Here is a 9,104-nt window from a genome sequence, read left to right as displayed (position 1 = left end):
GCAGCAGACTAGCCAGATTTAAAAAATTACAATAGTCTAAAAATAAATTTCTAAGTTTTTTGAATAATTAACACATTTACAAAATAAAAATGATATGAACAGGGGATATGAAGCAATCTCCCCTATCGATAACCAATTTTTTTTCAACCTTTCGGTATTACTTTACCTAAACACGAGTGATTATGAACACTTACTTCATTTTTTTCACCCTGTCTTGCACAGTCTTACTTCAAACAGTGCTGAAAGGAGAGTCTCCAAAGTAAGATTTCTGGATCAATGGGTAAATGCTTTTGTAATTTTGGTAGGTGTTGCCTAATTTGGTGAAGATTTTCCTTTTGTATCATTTTGTCCTCCCACTAGCATGACAGGAGAGAACCTCTTTTCTCTGTCTGACTGACAACGTGTGCTGTGAAAAATTTTGGAACTTTTGCCAGATGATAGTTGAGAGATAGAATGTTAATGTAGTCTCCCTGAGTGAAACTGTGCCTTTGTTTCATACTTAGGGAGGACTATTTGTATTTCTTTTTTTGTGGTCTCTATTCATATCTTTTAGCCATTTTTCTGTTGGGATGTTATTCATTTATTCCTCTAGTTTCTAGGAGTTGCAAATGTTTTTCCCAGTTGCTCATTTCTTTTTGAATTTGGCTCTTGGTTTTTGTTTTGTTTGCCACGCAAGACATAATTTCCTACTCTCAGTTTATGAAAGAATTCACACATGCTTTCTTTTTTTTTGTTTTTTCCACACATGCTTTCTATAAATACATTCTTTTTCATTTTCTTTTTCTTTTTTTAAGATTTATCCATTTATTTGAGAGAGAGAGAGAGAGAGAGTGCCAGCAGGGAAAAGGGCAGTGGAAGAGGGAGGTGAGACACAGACTCCCCACTGAGCACTGAGCAGGAGACAGAACCAGACGGAACCAGATCTGCTCAACCTCAGCAGATCACACCTCAGCAGACAGAAACCAAGAGTCAGCTGCCCAACCGACTGAGCCACCCAGGCGCCCCTACTGTTTTATTTTTACCTTTAAAATTCTTTGTTTATACTGGTATGCAATATGAGGCACAGATAGAACATTATCTTTTCTAAAGGGCTACCCAGTGAATGTCCTTAATAAAATGTTCTTCTTTATCTCACTGATTTGAGATCTCATTACCATCATATTTTAAATTTCTCTGTATGCCTGGGGATCCTTTTAGAAATGTGTTCTGTTCCATTGATCCATTTATTTATTCCTGATTCAATACCACACTGTTTTAATTATTGATGCTTTAAAATATATAATATATTCTTTAGCTTGGTAAATGTCAAAATGTCTCTTTTAGGTATTTTTTAAGCACTTTAATTTTTTAAAGCAGTTTTAGTTTTACAAGAAGATTGAAAAGAAGGTCTAAGATTTCCCATATTTCCTCTGCCCTGACACAGGCATAACCTCCCCCATTGTCTCCATGCCCCATCACAGTGGTACATTTGTTAATACTGACAAACCTCCATTGATACATCATAATTATCTTACGGTTTATCTTGGGGTTTATCTTATGGTTCACTCTTACATTTGGACAGACTTATAATAACATATATCCACTGCTACAATATCATACAGTGTTTTTATTGCCTACCCCCCCCAAATCTTCTATTTCATTCCCAATCCCCCTCCCAAACCTTTCCCCTGGCAACCACTGATTTCTTATGTTATCTCCATGGTTGTGCTTTTATCAGAATGTCATACAGTTGTTATGTCACTTTTTCAGACTGGCTTCATTCACTTAGTAATATGCATTTAAAGTTCCTCCCTGTGTTTTCATGGTTTGATAGTTCACTTTTTCTCTAACACTAAATCATATTATCTTGCCAGATATATCACAGTCTATCCATTCACCTACTGAAGGAATTTGCGATTGCTTCCAAGTTTTGGCAAACATGCTTGTACTGCTATAAACATCTGTGTTCTGGTTTTTGTGTGGACCTTCAGCTCCTTTGGGTAATACCAACAAATGTAACTCCTGGACAGTATGGTAAGAATTTGTGTAGTTTTGTAAGAAACTGCCAAACTGTCTTCCGGAGTGGCTGTTCTGTTCGGCATTCCCACAGGCAGTGAGTGAGAATTCCTGGCTTTCTCTTTACACCTACATATGTGTGTGTGTGTGATGTTATCAGCATTCCAGATTTTGACCATTCTAATAGGTGCCTATAGAGATATCCTACTGTTGTTTGAATTTGCATTTCCCCGATGACCTGTGATGTGGAACTTCTCTTCATATGCTTATTTTCCATCTGTGTGTCTGCACCTTGGTGAGGTGTTTGTTAAGGTCTTTGGCCCATTCATCAATTATATTGTTTGGTTTCTCATTGTTGAATAGTAGAGCTCTTTGTTATATTTTGTATAATAGTCCTTTATCACATATGTCTTTTGCAAGTCTTTTCTCCCGGTCTACAACTTGTCTTCTCATTCTCTTGACTTGTCTTCTCATTCACAGAGCAGACACTTTTAATTTTAATGAAGTCCAGCCTAAAAATTATTTTTCACTGATCTTCTCTTTGCTGTTGAATCTATACAGGCATCATCATACCCAAGTCATGTAGATTTTCTCTTATGTTACCTTCTAGAAGTTTTATAGGTTTACATTTTACATGGGGGTCCATGATGCATTTTGAGTTAGCTTTAGTGAGTGGTTTAAAGTCTGTGTCTAGATTCACTTTTTTGCATGTGGATGTCCAGGTGTTCCAACACCATTTTTGAAGAAACTGTATTTGCTGTATTGTATTGCCTTTGCTTTTTTGGCAAAGCTCAGTTGTCTATATTTGTGTGGGTCTTTTTTTTGGGGGGGGTGTTTTTTCTTCTCTAGATTCACAGTGTCTTAATGGTACTTAAAATATTTATTTTATTACACCCTGCAGTTTAATAGGTTATTTGTGCCTGTTTTTGTATGTCCTGCTCTCTGTCACCATCAACATTTGTACCCTATCCCACTGTACCCCAACTCTAATTTCAAATACTGGGACCTGTATCAGCTCACAGCAGAGGCTCAATATTTGCTGCATTTGTACATTCTTATGAAATGGGAATTTGAAAACTAATTTTAATTAAACCTGCTGAGTCTGACTACCGACTCTTCCTGAAGTACAATGAGTTGGTGAAAGCCTGTAGGCTGGAACATGCCCGGAAGTGTTCCAGTCCTGCTGTCTCAGGTGGCTGAGATGCTTCTTCCTCCTCCATGTGTATTCTAACCACACATAGGAATTCCCTTTACGTTTACTCCACTATACATGTACCGTATACTAGGGCACTAGGCCCTAGCTGGAAGTCCTTCTAATATGGATCACTTCTCCTCTGTCTAACACGCCTTACCTAGGCAGATTCCTTTTCTGTTCTGCAAGACTTCCTCACTAAAGTTACATAAGACACAATCCGCAGATCCTGTCCCCTCCCGGTGCATTCGCTCCTTTCCAGGTCAGACTCCACTGCACTCCCTTTGGCAACTAGCTGCTCCCTGGGGCTTCTTGCCCTCCCAAACCAGACATTTGGCTACCAGTTGTCTTGCAGTCTCTCTACCTACCATCTGCCCCGGGGGAGACATTGCATTGTTACATCTTTCTCTTTCTCACTCTCTATATCATAAAAGAGTTATTTACTTGAATAGAAGGCCCATTCCCCCAGGAGACATACCAGAAATTCTTTCTATGGTTCTTCAGGTTTTCTCATTTTCCCTTTAGTAAAGCAGCAGGATCCTGAGGCAGGGTTTTAAACACGTCATTCTCCATATGAGTTTCCCTGGCCTTAGTGGCCTCTGTTTAGATGCTCCCCGCCCTGTTCTTCCTTCAATGACAGAGTAGCAAGTGTCACCAATATTGTACTTTCCAATAGCAGTACCCTGATGTCTATGCTTAATGACTTAATAATAACGGACTTCAGATTTTGATCACCAGCAGTATCAAGGTTTTCTTCCAGATTTTATGTTCTGTTCTCACCCTCTAGGATTCACATCTGTTCTGAGCCTCACTTTAGAGATGTACTTTGTTTTTTATTCTCAACCAACCTAACAACAATTAAATTAGTTTAGCTGACAAAACCACTTTTGACGGATAGATACATGGATGAAAGTATAGATAGAGATAGGTAGATAGATAATAGATGATGGATAGACAGACAGGTAGGCAGGCAGGCAGACACTTTTCTCTAAATTAAGGTCTCTTGACCCTGGGACTACTGACATTGGGGGATGGCTAATTCTTTATTGTGGAAGGCTGTCCTGTTTATTGTGAGATGTTTAACAGCATCTCTGGCCTTTACCTACTAGATGGTAGTCTTCCCCACATGCCCAAGTTTTGTAACTAAAAATATCTTCAGATATCACTAAGTGTTCTTGGGAGGGGACAAAATCATCTCCACTTAAAATTCACTGCTTTAAATTCATTATATTCCCAATCATTTGTAAATAATAATGATAATATTTTATAGTAATTTTAAAGTCATAGACATTGTATGAACACTGGAGGCCAAACCCTTTGCAAGGCACTTTCACATATTAACTTCTCCTGTACTTAAAAGAGCTCTACAAATTAAGAATAAGGAAACAGAATTTAGAGAAAGTCAAATAGCTGATAAATGGTGAAGCTGTTTTTTTTAAGCAACTAACCAATTTCAAAACTCGGGCTTTTTTACAATTATGTTCTATACTTTATATCTTGTCTTCTCCCAAGGCTTCTCTTGGGAGCCTTTTCTTGAAGAATAAAATGTTTTGTTTTCATTTTTAAATTTTTGTTTATTTTATTTTTTTAGCTCATGTAGCTCATGACTAAGTATGGTGCTTAGCTCATAGTAGATATCAAGGAATACTAGTTGAACTGAGTATCTTTGGTTTGATCTGAGAATGAAACATTGCCATACTTGGCACATAGTAGGCTCTTCATAAATGTTTACTAAATTAAGACACTACATAGTCTGGAGAAAACAGGTGGTTTACCCTCTACTGGTTTTCTTTTCTACATCCCTCTGAAATTTTACAGTGAGGGGTAAGGGAGAGGTGGAGATCATTTCAAGATAGCATTTGTACTTTTTTTCATCTGTGACTTTAATATAACCTTTCCAAATTTTCCCTTTCCACTCATCATTTGTTTCAAATCTGGTCTTGGTTAACAATCATAACCAGTCATGTTGACTTATCTTTACATGGCACCATGTAAAGATGCCTATTCAATCTATCCTAAGTTTTTAGTGAGGGCAATTGGGGCTAGCATGTTTTTCTTTTTAGTAGGCACGGTTGTTTGAAGGCATCAAACAACTGACATACCCAAAGATTATTAAAGCAAATTTCTGACTTCTAATCTGTAGCATTACCATTACTAAAGTTAACTTCTCTGTTAGGGAATAACAGAAACTTCACTCTCTAACCCACTTGATTTAATCAAAATGTGGACTGGTTCCCAAAGATATAAATTGTGGAAATGAAGAAAAAGACATTTATTGTGCGCTTACACTATCCTGACTACTCTGATAGTCGCTTTAAATTTATAAGCTCATTCTAGAGTATGTATTAGCATCGGCATTTTTAAAAATGAAGCTGAGAGAAATTAACATCTACAGCCAGAAAGTAACAGAACCAGCCATATAAAAGGGCTCACCTTTCAAATATATTTCTGCTACTGTGGTGTTTTAGTTAATTTCCATATACTCTGCTACAAATAAGAAGCAGTCAAAACAAATCGGCCCTTAGATAAGGCTTCTTCAAGTCCCCATGGTTGTTCAAGAGTCAGCCTTCCCACTGAATGAGAAAAAGTAGAAATGGAAGAGGTTGTCTGTGGGGTCCACAGGTTGTGCAAAGGAGACAAGAACATAAAGCACATTGGTCTGGAGGGGTGGAGGAGTAAAACTGATGTACTCTTGCCTTCTCCCCAAGAGTACCAAGACTGTGGAACATTGTATGTATGGAGTGGTTGCTGCTTTGTAGTCCAGACATGGCTGTGTTTCTCCAGTAGATGAAGGGATTCCAGGATACTCCACGTGGCACTTTGGGACCCTTACAGATGAAAGGTGCTATATACATGTCAGGTATTACTAGGCAGCACTTATAAAAAAGTGTTTCCACTTATTGGTGTGGACTCATTGTTGAAAAGCTTAGAGATGATAGTTATTGCTGGTAATAGCAGTCAGAATAGCAGTATAAATGGCCTTTTTTTTCTTTCTTTCTTTTTTTTTTTGGCCATAATTTGCTCCACATCTTACTGTTATTTTGCTCTATAATCCAGGGTAGCCTAGAACAAAGGAGGAAGATATTTGCTGACAAGGCTTAAAAATACAAAGATGACTATTTTTCTTATTGTGGTCAAGGTGAACAGCAAGGAGGATGTTTACTTGAGTGCATCATAAATGAAGTTAGACCACAAGAAGTTTTAAAAAAAAAAATGCTATATGTGACATTTTCACTTTTAAAACTCACAACCTAAATGTTATTGTCTTCTGCCAGTGCATCCATTATAATTGGGAATTGTGTACATTTTATTGGTAGAAAAGACAATATAATGCCGTGTCGTTATGTTTAGAAACTAATTTTAAAATCTCCTTTTTGGGCAATCATCTGGGCTCTGAATCATTTGGTTTGGCCAATTTTGCCACCCTCCTGTGTCCATTGGCTTCCTGTCTTTTCTTTAAACATCTGTAAGAAGCCACTAGAGAGATATGCCTGGTGTTAGTGAACTCTTCACAATGAGGGGTTGTTCAGCAAAACAAGTAGTGCTACCTTGGGAAGCAAAGTGTCCCTAGTCTTGTTTGGTTTTGTTTGTTTATTTTTTTTAATTCCAGCTTGGCCTAATTTAGATTTCTACTCTAGAGTTAGGAAAACCTCAACATGGCAGAGAAATGAGATTTTTTCTGAGAGTATACAATCATTAAATCTAGTCAGAATTAGATTTCAAATTCAAGTCTCTTGATTTCAAACTCTAAGAACTTTCCTGTAGATGAGAGGTTGAGCAATTTCTGTAAGGGGACAGATAGTAAATATTTCCAGCTTTGCAGGTTACAGTTCTGTTGCAACTGTTCAATTTTGCCTCTGTAAAGAGAAAGCAGCCTTAGGAAAAAAGGTAACCAAATAGCTGTGTTCCAATAAAACTTTATTTACAAACCAGGCAATAGCTCGACTGTGCAGTTTGCCAACCTCTCCTTTATAGTCTGTTTCCCCCATAATTCTATTCCACTTGGGATTTATTTATGGAATCTCTTCTGGTTAAGTTTTCACAGAGTTTATTTATAATGATTAGAAAAAAAGAGAAAATAACTGTGGGGTCCCCTAACCTAAGCTACTAGGCTAACAAAATTTACTAGTTTAATAGTCTACTAGAAATAGCACTGTACTTAGAGTCCAAAACTTGGATTAGAAATGGGTTCCATATAACCTTAGACAGGTATGACCTTAAGGAAATCATTAACTTCTCTGAGACCCAAGCTAGTAGAGCTATGATTTTAACAGTCATTTCACTGACTGGTTAGAAGGATCAAACATGGTCCATGTGGTAGTAACTAAACCAGTACCTGCTGTACGGTATGCCCTCACTGAAGACCTGTCAGATAGCTATTTTAACATAACTTTAAAACGTTCTTTCTTATAATTCTGGGGCTTAGGTAAGGAAATATGAGCATATTGGCAGTTAAGTCATTTCATGTGTATGTGTCAAGCTATAAATTCATATCACCCAAGTGGAGTTTGGGGCTAATAAATGGCAATTTTTATAGAATTCTGGGGTTATGAATATTACCATGTTTTCACTACAGCTGGTAGTGAATTTCAGCTGTTGATTTTAATCAGAGGTGTGGTAGCCTTTGTGTTTGGTCCCCCCCAAATCCATTGTACTTTCGAATAATCTAGGAGAATTCTGTTAACCCTTATTATCTTGTTGGTAATTAGTTTAGGAATATGCATGTCTTGCAGACCCAGTCATTGAGACAAGAGGGGAATTATGCTGTGTAGAGGCTTCTGGGAAAGTGTCCTCCCTCCTACAAAGGAGACATGAAAAGAGACAGTGCCTTTCACTCTTTGCACATTTTTTGGAAAGATTTTGTTCATTTATTTGAGAGAGAAGGAGAGAGAGAGAAAGGGCACCAGCAGTGGGGAGGGGCAGAGGGAGAGGAAGAAGCAGACTCCCCTCTGAGTAGGGAGCCCAATATAGGGCTCCATCCCAGGACCCCAAGAACATGGGCTGAGCTGAAGGCAGACTCTTAATCGACTGAGCCAGGCTCCCCTCCTTAATTCTTTTTCATAACATGTTTTAGTCTAGATCTGCTCTGTCCCATCTGTTAGCCATTAGCCACATATAGCTAGTCCATATTAAGATGTCTTATATGTATAAAATATGAATAGGGTTTTGAAGATTTGGTATGAAAAGAGGAGTATAAAATCTCATTTATTTTTATGCTGTTTACATGTTGCGATGATATTCTGGATACACAGGGTTAAATAAAATTTATTATTAAAATTAAATTCTCTTCTTTCTCTTTTTTAGTACTGAAATCTGTAGGAAAGGGCAACAGGCTGCTAACTCAGGCAGGGTTCCTATGTTGCAGTCTTGAGAAGAATTCCCTCTATTTCAGGAAACAGTCTTTATTCTTAAGGTCTTCAACTGATTAGGTGGTGCTCACCCACATTCTGGAGGGTAATCAGATTTACTCAAGGTCTACTTATTTAAAAACTAATCACACCTAAAACATACCTTCACAGCAACACTGGTTTTTGACCAAATAACTGGTCACCATTGCCTAAACAAGGTGACATATAAAATTAAGCATCACAATTCCCCTACTCCTTTCCTCTGCTCTAGAAATCATTTGCCTTCTGTAAATGAAAAAAACAAAAAACAAACTGTGTTATACTCATCAAGAATTTGAGTTGTATTACTCTCTGTCGTTTCTTACACATTTTGCTTCCCCCTCCCCTTATTGTCAACAGCATTTATTGTCTTAGGAGAAAGATGACAAATCACACAAGAAAAGGAAACACCTTTGAGTTTCAATAAGGCTTTTATATCTAGGGTATAATGTTTATATCACAAAAAACAAATCAGAGAAAATAGACAAGTCGGGCTATCTATGGTAGAGCGGTAAAGATTACATGGATAA

Source organism: Lontra canadensis, unplaced genomic scaffold (assembly GCF_010015895.1).
Source record: "Lontra canadensis isolate GAN:19392208 unplaced genomic scaffold, GSC_riverotter_1.0 scaffold12, whole genome shotgun sequence".
Classification (NCBI taxonomy): domain Eukaryota; kingdom Metazoa; phylum Chordata; class Mammalia; order Carnivora; family Mustelidae; genus Lontra; species Lontra canadensis.
Note: the sequence above shows the minus strand (reverse complement) of the source record.